We start from the raw sequence: 19,836 nt of genomic DNA on the forward strand, positions 1-19,836 counted from the left end.
GATTTTGAACCTCCCAATTTCCCAGCCAGCATACAAGTAATTCTTGAGATACAACTGTGATGAGAACTTACTATTATGGATGCATTTAGCAATGACGACAGTGCTTTGGTTAACTAAGCCCATCCCATGCTGTCTGTTATGCAGCTATTAAATGAATGTGCAAGTTGCTAAATAGGACACTGGCTACCTCAGTGTTCGGGAAAAGTCTCCGAGGCTTAGCCCAGGCCCAGGCTTGCCTGCTTCCCCCCAGGCATCCCTAGGCCTCCTCCACCCCCACCCCCAAGACACCTATTGCTCTGGTTCCCAACACTTGGTTCCCCTAAGGCATCCCTAGGCCTCCTCCACCCCCACCCCCAAGACACCTATTGCTCTGGTTCCCAACACTTGGTTCCCCAAGGCATCCCTAGGCCTCCTCCACCCCCACCCCCAAGACACCTATTGCTCTGGTTCCCAACACTTGGTTCCCCCAAGGCATCCTTAGGCCTCCTCCACCCCCACCCCCCAGACACCTATTGCTCTGGTTCCCACCCTTGGTTCCCCCAAGGCATCCCTAGGCCTCCTCCACCCCCACCCCCCAGACACCTATTGCTCTGGTTCCCAACACTTGGTTCCCCCCAGGCATCCCTAGGCCTCCTCCACCCCCACCCCCCAGACACCTATTGCTCTGGTTCCCACCCTTGGTTCCCCCAAGGCATCCCTAGGCCTCCTCCACCCCCACCCCCCAGACACCTATTGCTCTGGTTCCCAACACTTGGTTCCCCCCAGGCATCCCTAGGCCTCCTCCACCCCCACCCCCCAGACACCTATTGCTCTGGTTCCCACCCTTGGTTCCCCCAAGGCATCCCTAGGCATCCTCCACCCCCACCCCCCAGACACCTATTGCTCTGGTTCCCAACACTTGGTTCCCCAAGGCATCCCTAGGCCTCCTCCACCCCCACCCCCAAGACACCTATTGCTCTGGTTCCCAACACTTGGTTCCCCCAAGGCATCCCTAGGCCTCCTCCACCCCCACCCCCAAGACACCTATTGCTCTGGTTCCCAACACTTGGTTCCCCCCAGGCATCCCTAGGCCTCCTCCACCCCCACCCCCCAGACACCTATTGCTCTGGTTCCCAACACTTGGTTCCCCAAGGCATCCCTAGGCCTCCTCCACCCCCACCCCCAAGACACCTATTGCTCTGGTTCCCAACACTTGGTTCCCCCAAGGCATCCTTAGGCCTCCTCCACCCCCACCCCCAAGACACCTATTGCTCTGGTTCCCAACACTTGGTTCCCCCAAGGCATCCCTAGGCCTCCTCCACCCACCCCCAAGACACCTATTGCTCTGGTTCCCAACACTTGGTTCCCCCAAGGCATCCCTAGGCCTCCTCCACCCCCACCCCCAAGACACCTATTGCTCTGGTTCCCAACACTTGGTTCCCCTAAGGCATCCCTAGGCCTCCTCCACCCACCCCCAAGACACCTATTGCTCTGGTTCCCAACACTTGGTTCCCCCAAGGCATCCCTAGGCCTCCTCCACCCCCACCCCCAAGACACCTATTGCTCTGGTTCCCAACACTTGGTTCCCCCAAGGCATCCTTAGGCCTCCTCCACCCCCACCCCCAAGACACCTATTACTCTGGTTCCCAACACTTGGTTCCCCAAGGCATCCCTAGGCCTCCTCCACCCACCCCCAAGACACCTATTGCTCTGGTTCCCAACACTTGGTTCCCCTAAGGCATCCCTAGGCCTCCTCCACCCCCACCCCCAAGACACCTATTGCTCTGGTTCCCAACACTTGGTTCCCCAAGGCATCCCTAGGCCTCCTCCACCCACCCCCAAGACACCTATTGCTCTGGTTCCCAACACTTGGTTCCCCAAGGCATCCCTAGGCCTCCTCCACCCCCACCCCCAAGACACCTATTGCTCTGGTTCCCAACCCTTGGTTCCCCTAAGGCATCCCTAGGCCTCCTCCACCCCCACCCCCAAGACACCTATTGCTCTGGTTCCCAACACTTGGTTCCCCAAGGCATCCCTAGGCCTCCTCCACCCACCCCCAAGACACCTATTGCTCTGGTTCCCAACACTTGGTTCCCCAAGGCATCCCTAGGCCTCCTCTACCCCAACCCCAAGACACCTATTGCTCTGGTTCCCAACCCTTGGTTCCCCTAAGGCATCCCTAGGCCTCCTCCACCCCCACCCCCAAGACACCTATTGCTCTGGTTCCCAACACTTGGTTCCCCAAGGCATCCCTAGGCCTCCTCCACCCACCCCCAAGACACCTATTGCTCTGGTTCCCAACACTTGGTTCCCCAAGGCATCCCTAGGCCTCCTCCACCCCCACCCCCAAGACACCTATTGCTCTGGTTCCCAACACTTGGTTCCCCAAGGCATCCCTAGGCCTCCTCCACCCCCACCCCCAAGACACCTATTGCTCTGGTTCCCAACACTTGGTTCCCCCAAGGCATCCTTAGGCCTCCTCCACCCCCACCCCCAAGACACCTATTGCTCTGGTTCCCAACACTTGGTTCCCCAAGGCATCCCTAGGCCTCCTCCACCCCCACCCCCAAGACACCTATTGCTCTGGTTCCCACCCTTGGTTCCCCCAAGGCATCCCTACGCCTCCTCTACCCCAACCCCCCAAGACACCTATTGCTCTGGTTCCCAACACTTGGTTCCCCCAAGGCATCCTTAGGCCTCCTCCACCCCCACCCCCAAGACACCTATTGCTCTGGTTCCCAACACTTGGTTCCCCAAGGCATCCCTACGCCTCCTCTACCCCCACCCCCAAGACACCTATTGCTCTGGTTCCCAACACTTGGTTCCCCCAAGGCATCCCTACGCCTCCTCTACCCCCACCCCCAAGACACCTATTGCTGTGGTTCCCAACACTTGGTTCCCCAAGGCATCCTTAGGCCTCCTCTACCCCCACCCCCAAGACACCTATTGCTCTGGTTCCCAACACTTGGTTCCCCCAAGGCATCCTTAGGCCTCCTCCACCCCCACCCCCAAGACACCTATTGCTCTGGTTCCCAACACTTGGTTCCCCAAGGCATCCCTAGGCCTCCTCCACCCCCACCCCCAAGACACCTATTGCTCTGGTTCCCAACCTTGGTTCCCCCAAGGCATCCCTAGGACTCCTCCACCCACCCCCAAGACACCTATTGCTCTGGTTCCCAACCTTGGTTCCCCCAAGGCATCCCTAGGACTCCTCCACCCACCCCCAAGACACCTATTGCTCTGGTTCCCACCCTTGGTTCCCCCAAGGCATCCCTACGCCTCCTCTACCCCAACCCCCCAAGACACCTATTGCTCTCATTCCCAACCTTGGCTCCCCCAAGGCAGGGGTGAAATGCTACCAGTTTGCTCCGGTTCGGGGGAAGCCCCCCCCCAGGACTTCCCACAGAGTAACCCCCGAGGCCTTTTCCCACTCCCACTGGCTCCCTGCAGGCCTTAGGCCATTCTGTCACGGGGCCTTCCAATTGCGATTACACCTTGCAGCAGCTCTTATACGAGACTGCTTTGCTTAATTGCAGACTTAGGCTTTCCTTCCAAAGGCCTCCCGTAACCCATCTCTTAGGTCTCCCCAGGACTTTCCTTCCCTCCCAGAGTTTCCCCAGGCCTCTCCTTCCTAAAACAGGGTCCCTGTAGTCCTACCCTGTAACATTACTAGGCCTCATAGCGTCCTTCTCTGTATCTTTTGAAGACATCTGAACATAATATTGGGGAAGGAGGGAAGGACGGAAATCTCTCAGCTGTATGACTATTTCATGGAAGCAACCGTTATTTTCACTGTGCCTGGGATTCATTGCTGGGCCCTGAGGTGGATTTGTGGAAGTGGCTGCCATTTTGCCACGACTGCCTCAGGGCCAAAATAGCGGCTGCTTCTGGGTCGTTGTCATGCAGGAGAGGGAGAAACTGCTCTGTTTCGCTACCTTAACACTGTGCAGAAAGCCTTAAGGAATTGTGGGTGCACTGAAAATGATGGCTGCCTCCATGAGATCTTGAAAATTTACCTGTGAAATAGGTGATGGGCTTGTGGGGAGTAGGCCCGAGGCCCAGTGGAAAAAAGCAGTGTAACATTTCAAATGAAAAGCTTTTCTGCTTTGCAGATGAACCTGGTGGAGAAGAGCTGTAGGAATACTGAGTTGAGGAGAAAAGGGATCGTGGCTTTGATCACAAGATCTCCAGGTTTATTAGCAACTCCTGCTGTGATCTCCTCTTCTTGGAAATGCCTGCTTGTTACCCTTTGATGGCTGCTGAGTGACACCAGCACCATATTGCTGACGTACGTGTTGCATCCCCCTTTGAGTTGGTGATATGAGGGGAAAAAATGTACAATGGAAAATGTTTCATTTTAAAAAACGCATTGTGTAAGAACAAGACTTTTGACAAGGAAAAAATGGGTAGTGTCAGTATTGCTATGAACAGTTGGGTAACGCAAGATGCTCAGACTTGCCTCAAACTGTGAGATGGGCAGCAAATAAATTTATTAATCAATAAATTTAATAATAAAAAGGTAACATAAACATCTTTTGTCAACTCTCGCTTAGTTGCAAGGTCTCCACACATATAGTAGTTTCTAACAAACTACCATTGTTCTTCTTGTGCATTCTGTATCTCTGCGACCGATCTGTCTTCCTCAGCTTCCCTTCCCTCCTCAATGTAAATTTAAAATTTCAATTTCAATAGTACACCAGTCCAGCCACTCTTTGTGGCATTTTTCAAGTATCACTAGACAGAATTCAGGTTTCTTTTTAATTAGAATTATTATGAGGGGTGGACTTCCTTATCCATAAGGTCTCTCCTTTTTTTATTTTTACTATGCTAATAATGACCTTTACTGATTCTAGCATTTTCCAGCTCTTTCTTCTTGTCTGCAGAAAGGAGAGATACATTTTTAAAAATGACTTCAAACTACTCTCACTACCATTACAAGGACGGGAAGTTTTTGAAACATTTGATATGATATAAATCTTCTTCTTGTGCCATATCCGTCATAAGCCGTTAGCGATCCTATTTTTATCAATAGCCGCACAAAAAAGTGCTGCTGAATTTTGTCCAAACCAGTCCCTTAGATTCGGAAACCATGATGTTCTTCTTCTGCCTGGAGCTCGTTTGCCTTCAATCTTTCCCTGGAGGATTAAATGAAGTGTGCCATATTTTTCTGGGTGTCGCATCACATGTCCGAAATATCCCAACTTTTGTTTTTTTAATTTTAATGTTTTTTTTTAATGGTATAAATAGGTGACTCAAAAGATTAGTCAGATTAACATTGATCCTCATTACTTATTTTCCAAGGGTGTGTCATCAGCATTTCATCAAAAAAGGATTACGGGATAATGTATAGGAATTAATGGCTAAAGCTAAAATTTCCTGTTCATGGATATTCCAGAGGAAAAATTGCAGACTACAGGAACCATGTTCACCTTCAACATTTGGAATTAACCACAGATACATTTTTTGAATTTCCAAAATGTCTGAATAGTTTATATTTAAGCAAATACAAAAGAGCCTTTTCCAACTTTCCAACTTGTTACTTCCTCCCAGGGTTGCTTTCCATTACCTGATTTGGGGTGGGTGGGTGGGAGACCATAATATGATTTTTTTTAAAAAAAGAATACAGGGTTAATTTTCTTTTTTCTGCTTTAGTCTTTAAAATTTCTTTGTCTGTTTTAACAGTATAATCAACCGAGAAAGTTGCATTCAAATTTTCCATAACTATAATTGATATTTTGTTAATAGTGGGAGAAAGTAGTGCCTAAATTTAGGATAACTTAGAATAGGCAGCACAGACAGGTAGTGCTTAGTTAATGACCTCTGGTGGCACTGAATGAGGGAGATTTATGATCAGTCCTCAAAAGTTCCAACCATCCCAGAATCCCCTGAACACCTAATTGCAATCCAACATATGGCGGTCCATTCATACGACAAAACAACTAGACACCAGTCCAGTATTTCTCTCATGCCATCACTCTGGTAAACAATTCCTTTCCACAACACTCTCTTATGCCCTCGGATGTCAAATCATATAGAACAGCGGTTCTCAACCTGGGGGTCGTGACCCCTTTGGGGGTCGAACAGCCATTTCACAGGGGTCACCAAAGCCCTCTCTCACCACCACCCCACGCCTTCACTCACCCTCACCCTCTGCCTCTGTTGGATCGCCTGTTGCCGTTCGCTTACCCTGCCCACTCCCAATCTATTGCTGCCTCCGGAGTCCCAGCTGATGGCTAGAGGGGAAAAAAAACTTTAAATTCTTGCTGCGGGGCTTCAAACAGCCGCCCTACTCTCAGCTGTTTTGCGGAGGGCTCTGTTGCTAGCTAGCTGCAAAGAGGTAAATTCCTGGAGCAGATTTTTTTTCCCCTAGCTATGCTGAATAAGCGAAATTGAACGTAAGCAGGCTCTTTGCTGCAACGTGACAAAATGAGGCAGAGCGATTTCTTTTTCTTTTTCCTCACCAAAAAAGGTAGGTGCAAAACTGCAAACAATGGAAAATTTAGGGCAAAAGAGGAGGTTCAAGATTTTAAAACACAAAAGAAAAAAAGCTCTATTTAACTAGGGAATTGTAATAATTGACATACTATTAATTGTATATTGGGTTGAAAGCAGAAATAGTTAAGTTGTGGTTTGGAGGAATATATGGGGGAAATTATTTGGTTTATTATTATTGGTAAATATAATTAATTGATTTGTAAGAAATTGGATTGCATGGAAATAATTGGAACATTCATGTTCATATTGATTAATATGCAAAAAAGATAGTTATATAACTAATTGATTTATATTAAAATGTTGAATTTGTATTAAACAACTGTATTACATAATTACATAATTAACCAATGTGAAGATGGATATAAAAGTAGATGACAATGCGCAGGGGTATAATATAGAATAGAAGGGAAAAATTGAATTTGATTAAGATTAGAGATGAGGATGAAGGGTAACATTGGTTTTTTTAAAAAATAGATGAGGAATAAATATGGTAAAAAGGAAATATAGAAATTGTAAATTTAATTGAAATGACTAAACACTGTCTTGGAAGAAATATCCTTCTGGGTTCTGCTCCAAGTGGGGAAAAAGACACTGGAAACATGGAGACTGCTTGGAAAGATGGTTTAATGGTGGACAGGATCACATGGCTTGAGTTCCTGAACAGAAAAGGGGCAGATACAGGAAATCCTTGGGTTTTTATGCTCTCTCTGGCTTTTTATTTCTTGGGGCCCCAAAAGAGTATCCTGATTGGTTGTCAGACTCCCAGGGGGTGGGGGTCTTAGCTAGCCTTGCTGGCTAATGGTCACATGTGCTTCCCAGGTCACATGCTTCCCAGGTCACGTGTGGTGAGTTTCGGTTGCTAGATGGGGCCCATTGTGTTAGTTTCTGTTGCTATTGTGTTGCAAATGTCCTTTGACAAAGGATTGACTTTCTGCCTCTGGCCCATTAACAAAGGGTGTGGGGCAGGAAGGTGGGAGCTGCTTTGTCTGTAAAATATGCTTCTCCATTTCTCATCCAGGGAAATATAATATTCTGCCTTTTTAATATTTCCCAAAATATTTCATTCTTCTAGGAAAGGGGTGGGTGCTAACCTCCTACAACTATTTAAATTTGTGAACCGGCCAAACTTTTCCACTGAAAGGGGTAATGGGTCTGATGATCACGGTGGGGAGGATGGAGACAGAAATCTGACAAGGATACAGGGGGATGAAGCGATGGGCATTAGTATAGTAAGTGGGAGGGGCAGATATGACGGCTGCAGGGGGCCATATTATGTTTCGGGAGTGCGCACTCGATGTTTACGAGCGATTGCCCACTCCGACCCCCAAAGCACTGCTCGTTTCCCGGGTTGTTCAGAGTCTCAGACCCTGGGTCTACGGCTGATGTTATGTAATGCCAGGTCAGTGGTAAATAAAGCCCCCCTCATTCATGATCTTATTTCAGAGGGGGGTGCTGACCTGGCAGGGATTACGGAGACCTGGTTAGGCCAGGAGGGAGGAGTTCCCCTTGTGGAAATGTGCCTGCCAGGTTTCCGTGCATTCCATCAGCCAAGGACTCAGGGAAGGGGTGGGGGAGTGGCAGCAATCATTAGAGAAAGTCTTTGCCCGAGGGAGGCCACTGTTCCTCAGATAGCCGGATGTAAGTCCCTCCTTGTGAAGTGGGGTCAGGGGATTCAGATGGGCCTACTGATTGCGTACCTGGCTCCCTGCCACGTAACAGCGGTCCTGCCTGAGCTGCTCGACATTATAGCCGGGGTGGCGGTGGAAACCCCCAGACTTATTGTTATGGGGGATTTTAACCTGCTATCCACTGGTGAGATGTCAGAGACGGCTCGGGAGTTCATGGCTTCCATGACAGCCATGGACCTGACCCAGGTAGTTAAAGGCCCCACCCACTTGGGGAATCACACTCTGGACTTGATTTTTGTCTCTGATCAGTGGCTGAATGATCTAAGAATAGGGGATATAGACAACAAGCCCTTGTCATGGTCTGATCATTCTCTCCTTCACATGCACTTTCAAGTCACTTCCACCCACCTCAGGGAGACAGAACCAACCAAATAGTTCCGTCCCAGGCGCCTGATGGACCCCAAAAGGTTCCTGACGGAGCTTGGGCCATTTCCTGAGACTCTGGCTCACGACTCGACTGAGGACCTGGTGGTCGCCTGGGACAGGGCGGCTGCTGGGGCCTTGGACCGCGTCATGCCTTTGCGGCCTCTGACCCGATGCCGATCTCGTCTAGCTCCTTGGTTTTCCGAGGAGCTGAGAGAGATGAAGCATCGGAAAAGATGCCTGGAGAGCGATTGGAGGACAAGCCGATCTGAATCTGACCGAACACAGGTGAGATCTTATATTAAGACCTACCTAGTGGCAATAAGAGTGGCGAAGTCTAGCTACTTCTCCGCTCTTATTGCATCTGCAGAGAACCGCCCAGCCGCACTGTTTAGGGTGACCCGCTCCCTACTTCAGGTGGGGGTACGGGAAGATCCCTTAAAGGGTCGAGCTGAGGATTTTATACAATTCCTGCATGATAAAGTTGCTCAGATTCGGGAAGGCCTGGACTCTGATTGGGTAGATCCAGGGGAGGAGACAGGGGCAGGTCTTGAGTGCGTTATCTGGGAAGAGTTTGACTCTGTGACTCCTGAGGACGTGGACAGGATTCTGGGCAAGCTTAACGCTGCCACATGTTTATTGGACCGGTGTCCCTCCTGGTTGGTACTGGCCTCCCGGGAGGTTACACGAGGCTGGCTCCAGGGGATTATAAATGCTTCTCTGAGTGAGGGTGTCTTTCCCGCCGCCTTGAAAGAGGCAGTTGTGAAGCCCCTCCTCAAGAAGCCTTCCCTGGACCTGGCTATATTATCAAATTATCGTCCAGTCTCCAATCTTCGCTTTGTTGTGAAGGTTGTTGAGAGTGTGGTGGTGCGACAACTACCCCGATACCTGGATGGAGTTGTCTATCTGAATCCGTTCCAGTCGGGCTTCAGGTCACTATGCAGCACGGAAATGGCATTGGTCGCGTTGGTGGATGATCTCTGGAGGGCTCTGGACAGAGGTTGCTCCTCTATCCTGGTCCTATTAGATCTCTCAGCGGCTTTTGATACTATCGACCATGGTATCTTACTGCACCGGCTGGAGGGGTTAGGAATAGGGGGCACGGTGCTTCGGTGGTTCTCCTCCTTCCTCTCTGACTGTTCGCAGTTTGTGTTGGCAGGGGGGCAGAGGTCGACCTCGAGGCACCTTATTTGTGGGGTGCCGCAAGGGTCAGTCCCCTCACCCCTTCTGTTCAACATTTATGTAAAACCGCTAGGCGAGATCATCCGTGGTTTCGGGGTGAGGGTTCATCAGTATGCTGATGACACACAGCTATACATCTCCACCCCAGACCACCCCAATGATGCCCTTGCTGTGATGTCCCGTTGCCTGGAGGCCATGCGGATCTGGATGGGGAGAAACAAGCTCAGACTCAACCCCTCCAAGACCGAGTGGCTGTGGCTTCCGGCGTCCCGGTATAGTCAGCTGGTACCATCACTGACAATAGGGGATGAGATCTTGCTCCCCACAGAGAGGGCCTGCAACTTGGGTGTCCTCCTGGATTCACGGCTATCTTTAGAAGATCATTTGACGGCCGTGGCCAGGGGTGCCTTTTATCAGGTTCGCCTGATCCGCCAGTTGCGTCCCTTTCTGGATCAGGACACCTTGCGCACGGTCACTCATGCCCTAGTTACCTCCCGTATGGACTACTGTAATGCTCTCTACATGGGGCTCCCCTTGAAAAGCACCCGGAGGCTCCAACTGGTCCAGAATGTAGCCGCGCGGGTGATTATGGGCGCAGCTCGTTACGCCCATGTAACACCTCTCCTACGCGAGCTGCACTGGCTCCCAGTGGTCTTCCGGGTGCAATTCAAGGTGTTAGTTATCACCTTTAAAGCGCTCCATGGCTTAGGACCTGGGTACCTATGAGACCGTCTTTTGCCACCAATAGCCTCCCACCAACCAGTTCGTTCTCACAGGAAGGGACTACTCAGGGTACCGTCAGTCAAATTATGCCGACTGGCGACTCCCACTTCTCTGTGAGGGCTCCAACCCTTTGGAATGAACTGCCCCTGAGATACGAAATATCCCTGATCTCCGTGCTTTCCGCCGTGCCCTCAAGACCCTGATGTTCCAACAGACGGGGCTAAACATATGAACATGTGAATGATTTTTTAAAATGTTATCTAATTCTGGGTTTTATTTAATTGACCCAACTAAGTAATAATTTTAATTAGCAACTTTATGATGTTTGTGTATCTATATTTTTCTTGACTGTACACCACCTTGAGTCCTACGGGAGAAAGGTGGTATAGAAATATAATCAATCAATCAATCAATCAATAAAATACTCTGTTCAAAGAAAATACGTTGTATGTTTGTGTGTTTCTAATTATTGCTATTTATTGCTATTTGTTCTCTTTTATTCTTTAAAGTTTAACAATTCATTCTTTATCTTAATATCTTTATATTTGTTTGGGGTTGGCTTTCTTCCCTTTCATCTTTTTTATTGTACAGCAATCTTTCTCTTCAAACCTACCACCTCTGTCTTTTCTTTCCTTCTTACTTTCTCTTCTCCCCCCTCTTCTTCTTCTACCTACTTCCTCTTCCTTTCTCCTTCTCCTCCTCTCTTCCTCCCTCTCTTCCCCTCACTCCTACTCTAATTTCCCTTCCCTTCCTTCATCCCTCTCTATTGTTGTATCCTTTTATGCATATGGACTACTCAGAGGGCTGAAAAAGTTATTTTTGACTGGTCCTCGCACTTTTGACCAGTCCTCGAACTTACGACTGTCCTCACAATTTACGTTTTTGCCCTATCTTGTCACCATGGTGAAGAGAAGCAGTTGTGAAATGAGTGACACGTTTGTTAAGAATGCTACAATGGGCATAAATGATGACCAGTCATAACTGCGAAGACCGGTCAAAAGTGTGAGGATCTGTCAGAAATCATTTTTTTCAGCCCTCTGCGTAGTCCTTTTGTGCACAGGGACTACTCAGAGGGCTGAAAAAGTTATTTTTGACTGGTCCTCACACTTTTGACCAGTCCTCGAATTTACAACTGTCCTCACATTTTACGTTTTTTGCCCTATCTTATCATCATGTTGAAGAGAAGCAGTTGTGAAATAAGTGACATGGTTGTTAAGAATGCTGCACAGGCATAAATGTGAGGATGGTCATAAGTGTGAGGACCAGTCAAAAGTCCGAGGACCTGTCAGAAATGACTTTTTTCAGCCCTCTGAGTAGTCCCTATACACATAGCCATGGCCACCCGGTCACATGACCAGCTAGCCACGCCCACCCAGTCACATGACCTCCAAGCCACACCCACAAAATAAGCCACCCCCACAGAACCGGTAGTAAAAAAATTTAGAACCCACCTCTGGTTGGGGGTCACCACAACATGAGGAACTGTATTAAAGGGTCGCGGCATTAGGAAGGTTGAGAACCACTGATATAGAAGGTCTGTATTACTATTATCCTTCTCATCTTTCCTATCATCTATTCCCTTAACATCTTATGACTAGAACTTTATTGTGTGCATGTTATCATTTATGTTGATTGCTTATTTAGTACCCTAATAGGAGCCAGCAGTGTGCGGCGGCAGCCAAAAAAACTAATGCAATCCTTGGTGGTATATACAGAGGCATAGAATCAAAATCAAATGAAGTATTAGCACCGCTTTATAAAGCCTAATTAAGGCCACACCTGCAATACTGCATCCAGTTTTGGTCACCACATTACAAAAAAGATGTTGAGACTTTGGAAAAAGTGCAAAGAAGAGCAACATTGGGGGAAGCCAAATTTATTTAATTATGTCTTAAATTATTTTAAATTTTATATTGTATGTATTTTAATCTTGGCTGTTCACCATCCTGAGTCCTTCGGGAGAAGGGTGGTATACAAATTCAATAAATTCAATTCAATTCAATTCAACTAAGATGATTAAAGGCCTGTGGAGACTAAAACGTATGAGTGAAGAATGGTTGCAGGATTTGGGTTTGGCTAGTCTAGAGAAAAGAAGGACTGGGGGTGGGATATCTGCCCTCTGCTCTGCCCTCACTCCATATTGCATATCTACCTGCCTAGCCCTGTGCTGGTGGTACCACAGCAGACGCTGGTGGACACTCCTACAGCCGACAGCAATCACTCCGGCTCTGCCATGCTTGCAGAACAATAGCCACTTATCTACTTGCCAGCCTGTTTGCCAATTGCCCTCGGTCGGACTTGTGACTTCCTGAGACTTACTTGTTGACTTTGCTTATTAGAAGCCAGCAGGGAGTTGCAGTGAAGTCCTTGCTTAATGACATCAGCAATGAAAAATAAAAATAAAAACTTTAAATAAAAATAAATAAAGGTTAAAGAGCAGCCCCGAAAAAGTAAAAATGAAAAATGAATGTTAAAAAAAAAAGATGAATGAAAAATGATGGAAATGACTGTACATGTAAATGTGTTTATGAAAAATAAAAACTTTAAATAAAAATAAAGAAATAAATATGAACCAATTGCCAAGCGTCTGAATTTTAACCAAATTACCATGGAGATGCTGCAAAGGTCATAACTGTGAAAAACAGTCATAAGTCACTTTTTTCTGTGCTGTTGTAACTTTCAATGGTCACTGCGTAGGAGGCTAATGCCTCCTACTAATGCAGCATTTAACATCCAGCTGCCTGCAATTACTGCGAGTTCAATTCTCACCAGGCTCAAGGTCGATTCAGCCTTCCATCCTTTCTAACGTGGGTAAAATCAGGACCCGGTTTGTGGGGGCAATAAGCTGACTTTGTATAAAATATACAAAAGTATGAAGGCTATTGCTTAACACATTGTAAGCCGCTCTGAGTCTCCGGAGAAGGGCGGCATATAAAAATAATTTTTTTAAAAAAATGAGCTGTTGTAAATCGAGGTCTACCTGTATTTATTGTCATGCATACTGCTGGAAAGTCCTTTGCACCTGGATCCAGTTTAACAGACGTTCTCAAAACAAGTTTAGGACCAGTTCTGAAGACTTTTTTGGGTTTACAGTTATAACAAAGGCTAACTAAAGAGAACTTGTTCCAAAATGGAATCGTGATTGCAAATACATTTTTTGTTCCGTGTTTCTTTAAATCTGGGCTGTAAAATGAATTCTGCAGAAGGAAGCAGGGTTGGTTGGGAGATCATTTCACAATCAGGTTGGTGAAACTTTCCAAGAAGCTGAACGGGTTAAAAGCAGAAAGTTCAGCAGCTAGAGTAGATCCAGAAATGTAGAGTCCTCTTACTGAATTCCTTTTCCTGTAGCTCCTTTGGAGAAAACTTTGAGTTTGGTGTTGCCGTTCTTGAATTTTCCTGGGCGAATCTCAACAGTTCGGAAAGAGTAAGTTAAATTTGAAACTTTCAGAAAATGATCAGATCAGAGAATAAGAAATCCAGGAAGGGGGAGTGGGGGGGGGAGGTTAAAGGGAAATTATCCTTGAGTAAATAATTTCTTTTTTTAAAAAGAAACTGCACCTATTTAACGCTCTCCTGGTAAAGGAGAGGATACAACAGTTGGTCCTTGCGGAGCTCTCTCTTCCTACAGAAGATTGAGCCTCCGTGTTCAAGCAGAGCACACAGCTCCGCAATCCAGGTGCGGGGAAAGGCATAAAAGGACGGCGCAGAGGCGTCACGGGTGGGGGGGACAAAATGACAAAAAGAGCATTGGGGCTATTGAGTTGCAAGCGGCGAGTTGGCAAAGTTGGCAAGTTGGCGAGTTGGCAAATATGCCAACCAGGCAAATGGTTGGCATATTTGCTTAGGAAAAAACAAAAGCTACGTACTATAGAGAAAATAGAATTTAAGGGTAAAGAGGTGTACCAGCAAAATATGATTTAAAAAGCATTTTCAGAATTCAATACGAAGTTGTATACTAGTGACAAAATTCAAGGTATAGATATAGATAAATATTTACAGAAGGGGAATATCTCTATAATTTCAGAAGAACAAAGGGAAGGTTTGAATCAATTGATAACTGTTGAGGAAATTATTTTAGCAATTAAACAATTGAAGGTGGGAAAAGCCCCTGGGACGGATGGGTTGACAGCGGTTTATTATAAAAATTTGCAGGCAGAAATGGTGGAACCACTTAAAGAATTATTTAATAAAATACAAACTAGAGGACAAGTGCCTCCTTCTTGGAGAACAGCATTTATTTCCCTGATCCCAAAGGAAGACCAAGATCATACTCAGCCAAAAAACTATAGGCCTATATCATTGTTAAATATAGATTACAAGGTCTTTACTAAAATATTGGCAAATAGGTTGATGCCAGTTATGCAACAAATGATTCACAATGACCAAACTGGTTTCATTAATAGGCGATATATGAAGAGTAATGTAAGACAAATAGTTAATATATTGGAGTATTTGGGAAAAAACAACTAAGTCCCTGCGGTGCTTATATTTTTAGATGCGGAAAAAGCGTTTGATCGATTGAACTGGAATTTTTTGTTGAAAATAATTGAAAAGATGCAATTTGGAGAGTATTTTATACAATCTATTAAGGCAATATATCAGCAACAAACAGCACAAGTAATAATTAATGGTAGTTTAACGGAAACTTTTAATATAGAAAAGGGAACAAGACAAGGATGTCCTTTATCTCCATTATTGTTTATTTTGACTCTGGAATTTTTGTTGAATAAAATACGTGGTTCAGATAAAATAAGGGGAATTAAAATTAGGAATGAGGATTACAGGGTACGAGCATTCGCAGATGACCTGGTTGTGACTTTGCCCCAACCAATAAATTTGGTTATAGGTTTAATGGATATAATTAATCAATTCTCTGGACTTAAAATTAACGCAGGGAAAACAAAGATAATAATTAAAAATATGGTTACAAGTCAAAAGGAAGAAATTGAAAGAATAACAGGATTTGAATCAGTTAAGAAGGTTAAGTATTTAGGGGTTTATATTACAACATCAAATGCGAAACTATATAAGTGTAATTATGAATTATTGTGGCAAAAAATCCAGAAAGAGATGGAAAGTTGGAAAAAATTGCAATTATCATTGCTGGGAAGGATAGCTGCAGTAAAGATGAATATTTTGCCAAAGTTCTTATTTCTTTTCCAAATGACACCAATACTGAAAAAAGATGGAAATTTGAACGAATGGCAGAAAGGTATTACTAATTTTGTGTGGGCAGGAAAGAGACCAAGGATAAAACGGAAAATAATGCAAGATATACGTGAAAGAGGAGGTCTCAAAATGCCTAATTTAAGATTGTATTACGAGGCAGCTGTGCTCTCAGCAATTAGTGATTGGATTAATTTAACAGAAGAGAGAATATTGAATATTGAAGGGTATGATTTGTTATATGGATGGCATGCATATTTACTATATGATAAAAGGTGGATAAGAATTTTAAAAGTCATATATTAAGAAATGCATTATTCCGTGTATGGAAAAAGTATCAATATAAATTAAATAATAAATTACCGGTTTGGACAATACCTAGACATATGATAGAAAATATAAGTGTGGAGCAGAAACAAGATGTGATTACTTATAAAGAGCTTCTTATTTTGGAAAGAGGTATATTGCAATTGAAGTCTTTAGAGGTATTAAAGGAAGAAAGGAAAATTCAAACCTGGTTTCAGTATGGGCAGTTGTATACTAGGTGGAAAGAAGATCAGAAAATTGGATTAAGATATAGTGGATTATACAAAATATTCATAAAAGGAAGATAAAATTTACTCCACAGTTGTTTTTATTGGGTATAATCGAAGGATGTACAGTTATAGAGACTAATCTGATTTTGAATTTAAGTCTGTAGCCAGACTTTTGGTGGCGCAATATTGGAAGAAGGAAGAAATACCTACTATTGAAGAATGGACATTAAAAGTAGCTAATTTGGCGGAGATGGCTAAAATCTCTGCATATTTGAAGGACAGTTTGAATGAAAGATATGTACTGGAATAGAGAAGATGGATTGACTATATACAAAACAAATACGGGACTAAAAAGTTGCAAATAGCTTATGAATGAAATATTTAGATGATTTTTCTTTTTACTTTGACATTTTAGTACCTATGGCGGAGTTAAAGAGTAAGGGGAAGTTAAGAGCTTATAGTTAGTTTGCTTATGTTAGATTATGTGAAATACCCTGTATTTTGCTCTGGGAAGTCGGGGGGGGGGGGGGAGGGAGAGGGGAAGGGGGGAAAGGGGGGGAATTTGTTTATAAAACATTTTACAACTTTTCAATAAAAAAAAACATTTAGGGCTCAGCATGTAATCTTCAGAAGCTTAAGTAGCTTCACATTTCACTCTTTTACTTGGCTCTGTTGCAAAGATAGGATGCTGGGAGTCTAAAACAACTTGATAGCATATAATCAGTGACAACATCTTGCAAACGCCTTAAGCAGAGACGGGACAAGCGTGTTTTTTCGCCTCCGGTCAAGAGATGGCGGTCACTTCTGCGCCTACAAAGCCGTCAATACAGTAGCTGCATCTGTGGTTGATCCTTAAAGGAGTTAAAACCATCAAGTACTGTATTGCTAGAAAGGAATGAGGAAGAAGAGAAGCCCAGAGGAACTTCCTGTACCGGATCCCTCATGGGTGGAAGGTGGCTTGCAGAGCGGCTTTTGTGCTCTTCTAAAAGTTGAAGCATCAGCTGGAAGGTGAGTTGCGGGCAAGTTGGAGGAGAGGCCAGAAGCAAGTTGGGCTATTTGGTTTGGATGCTGCCAACCGATGGACATTTATGATGGTCGCAACATCCCACCATCATGATCCCCATTTTTGACCTTCCCAGCTTGTTTCTCATAGGCAAAGTTAGTGAGGATGGCAAGAAATTGCAAGTGACAGTCATGTGAAATTGCCTTTAACAACCCACAGTGGTTTGCTTAACAACTCCACAGGAACAGATGTAAGTTGGCAGTTAATGTGACATCATGCTTTATGATCGGGCTGCTTAGTGACACAGATCCCAGTCCCAAATGTGAGGACTCCTTGAAAGGGGATGTCACCAGAGGAATTGTGGACAGGAGGACAGTATTTTCTTATTTGGAGCTGAGGACTTCCATCGGTATAACTGGTGTTTCAAATTTTGCAGAGGCTTTAGGCATCATTTCATCAGTTAAAGCCCCCACATCTCTAAATTTAGTTCAGAAGGTTTAATTGTAACCATTTTGGGACATTTTTCAGGCTGAAAACATGGATTTTTCACATATATACATTTGTAGGTGTAAATGTAATTCTCTCTGCAGTTGGATAATCTATCCCCAGTGCTTCTAGATATTCAGTCATGTTAAAAACAAAGTACACCCTCTTTGAGTTGTATGATTTTATATATCAGGACATACTAAAAATCATCTGGTCTGTACGCTCTTAAAAATAGGTGAATACAACTTCAGACGAACAACAACACATGACATATTACATCACGTCATCATCAAAGGTGGGTTTGCTAATGGTTCATGCACACACACCACTTAAAATTAGAGATCAGACATAGAAGACCCAGGCCTTCGCAGATGATATGGCCTTTATCTTGGAAGACCCTTTAAAATCAGGCATATCCTTACTGGAAAAAATTGAGGAATTTGGGGCTGTAGCAGGTCTGTTAATTAATAAAAAGAAGATGAATATTTTAACTAAGAATATCTCAGAGAAAGGCAAGCAGGATCTAGTGGAAGCAAAGGACTTAGAGTAGTTAGTAAAGTCAAGTACCTGGGAATTTGGTTAACATGTAGATGCTCGAGCATCCAGGAGGATAATTATACTAAAATACTAACTCAGGTAAGGAAAGATCTTGATAAGTGGGGTAAAATTCAATTATCACTCTTGGGAAGGGTAGCAACAATAAAATCTTATGTTCTACCAACATTTAATTTTCTTTTTCAAACAGCTCCAGCGAATCTATCAAATAAATTTTTTACAGATCTAAACCAGTTAGTAACCAAATTTGTATGGCAAGGGAAAAAACCCCGTATTAAAAAGAAAATGATGCAGGAGACAAAAGAAAGAGGGGGTCTTGGTTTACCATGCTGGGAGAATTATTATTTAGCCGCCTTACTAGTTTGGGTTAAAGAATGGATTATTTTAAGGAACAAGCGTCTTCTTAGGATAGAAGGCCACGACTTGCAACAAGGTTGGCATGCGGCACTCCAGCAGGACAATGCCCCCCAAAGTAAATGGTTCACTCGGCACTATATAAGGAATATTTTAATTCGGAGTTGGGAGAAGTTTACTAAAAAATATTATACCAAAGTACCTTGTTGGATATCACCTCTAGAAGCTTTGACCTATCCTATACTATTTAATTGTTTTCTGTATGACCAAAAACAGTCTCCTGCATTCTTGTGGAGGAATTTTTGCCCACTCTTCTTTACAACATTGTTTCAGTTCACTGAGGTTTGTGGGCATTTGTTTATGCCCACCTCTCGAGAGGTCCCACCACAGCATTTCAATTGGGGTGAAGTCTGGACTTTGCTATTGCAAACCTTGATTCTTTTCTTTTTCAGCCATTCTGCTGTAGATTTGCTGTTGAGCTTGGGATCATTGGCATGGAAACAAAAGAGATGGGATTACTTCTTTGCTCTACCAGCGTAAGACTAGCGTAAAGCTAGCGCTGATAGAGCAAAGAAGACATATGATCTCTTGTTTCAATGACAATCCTTTCCTCCCCAGCCAGGGTAAACCACAAAAATAACTTCTTAGATCTCTTCGCCAGCATAAAACTAGTGCCGGTGTAGCTAAGAAGAAATCATAGTAGTTTATGCTGATTGGAAAGAAAAGGATTGCAACGGAAGCAAAATAGGCATGATTTCTTCTTAGCCCCACTAGCACTAGCTTTACATTAGTTTTGTGCTGGTAGAGCAAATAAGAAATCTCATCTCTTTTGCTTCGATGGCAATCCTTTCCTCCTCAGACAGGGTAAATCACTAATGTTGGCTGGAGTGAAAGGATTGCCATGGAAACAAAAGAGTTTATATTTCTTCTTCTTGATTATGCCACGTGGCCCAGATGACTTCCTGAGCTCGTCAGAAATTTAGTAAGTGAATGGTGATGGGGGAGTGGGGTTGGGGAGGAATGCATAGTATATTGCAAAGCAGGCCAACATACTGGGGTCTGGGGGATTGTGAGGACTGACTGGGCAAGATGGAAGGGAAATAGATGGGTGGGTATGCTGCAGCATCTCTGCAGTGAAGGAGTCAAGGACTCCCGGGGTGGGAGGCACTGCAAAAATTGAACTTTGGCGCAGATTCGTATTTAGCATTTGGGGGAGTGTTGTAACTTCAAACAGTCGTTGAATGGCCAGTCGTACCTAAAGGATTACCTGTACTTCTTTTTTTCACATCTTCTGCAACCCTTTCAT

General features: G+C 44.8%; 1 protein-coding gene across 4 annotated transcripts in view; it reads left to right on the forward strand.

Annotated features, from left to right (window-relative positions):
* LOC132711716 (uncharacterized) overlaps positions 1-19,836 on the forward strand; it is a 34,446-nt gene that overhangs the window by 5,499 nt on the left and 9,111 nt on the right. Inside the window, exon 1 of one of the 4 annotated variants that reach the window (XM_060691324.2) lies at positions 13,693-13,854. The exons of 1 other annotated variant lie outside the window; for it this stretch is intronic. The gene's annotated coding sequence lies outside the window, so the exon portion shown is untranslated. Of the gene's footprint in view, positions 1-13,692; positions 13,855-16,775; positions 17,141-17,178; positions 17,917-19,836 lie in introns of those variants that run through there. 2 more of the 4 variants (XM_060691325.2, XM_087884217.1) reach the window with 2 other exon arrangements.

The sequence above is a fragment of the Pantherophis guttatus genome, chromosome 2, assembly GCF_059756535.1.
Source record: "Pantherophis guttatus breed Tessera chromosome 2, ASM5975653v1, whole genome shotgun sequence".
NCBI classification, from domain to species: Eukaryota; Metazoa; Chordata; class Lepidosauria; order Squamata; family Colubridae; genus Pantherophis; species Pantherophis guttatus.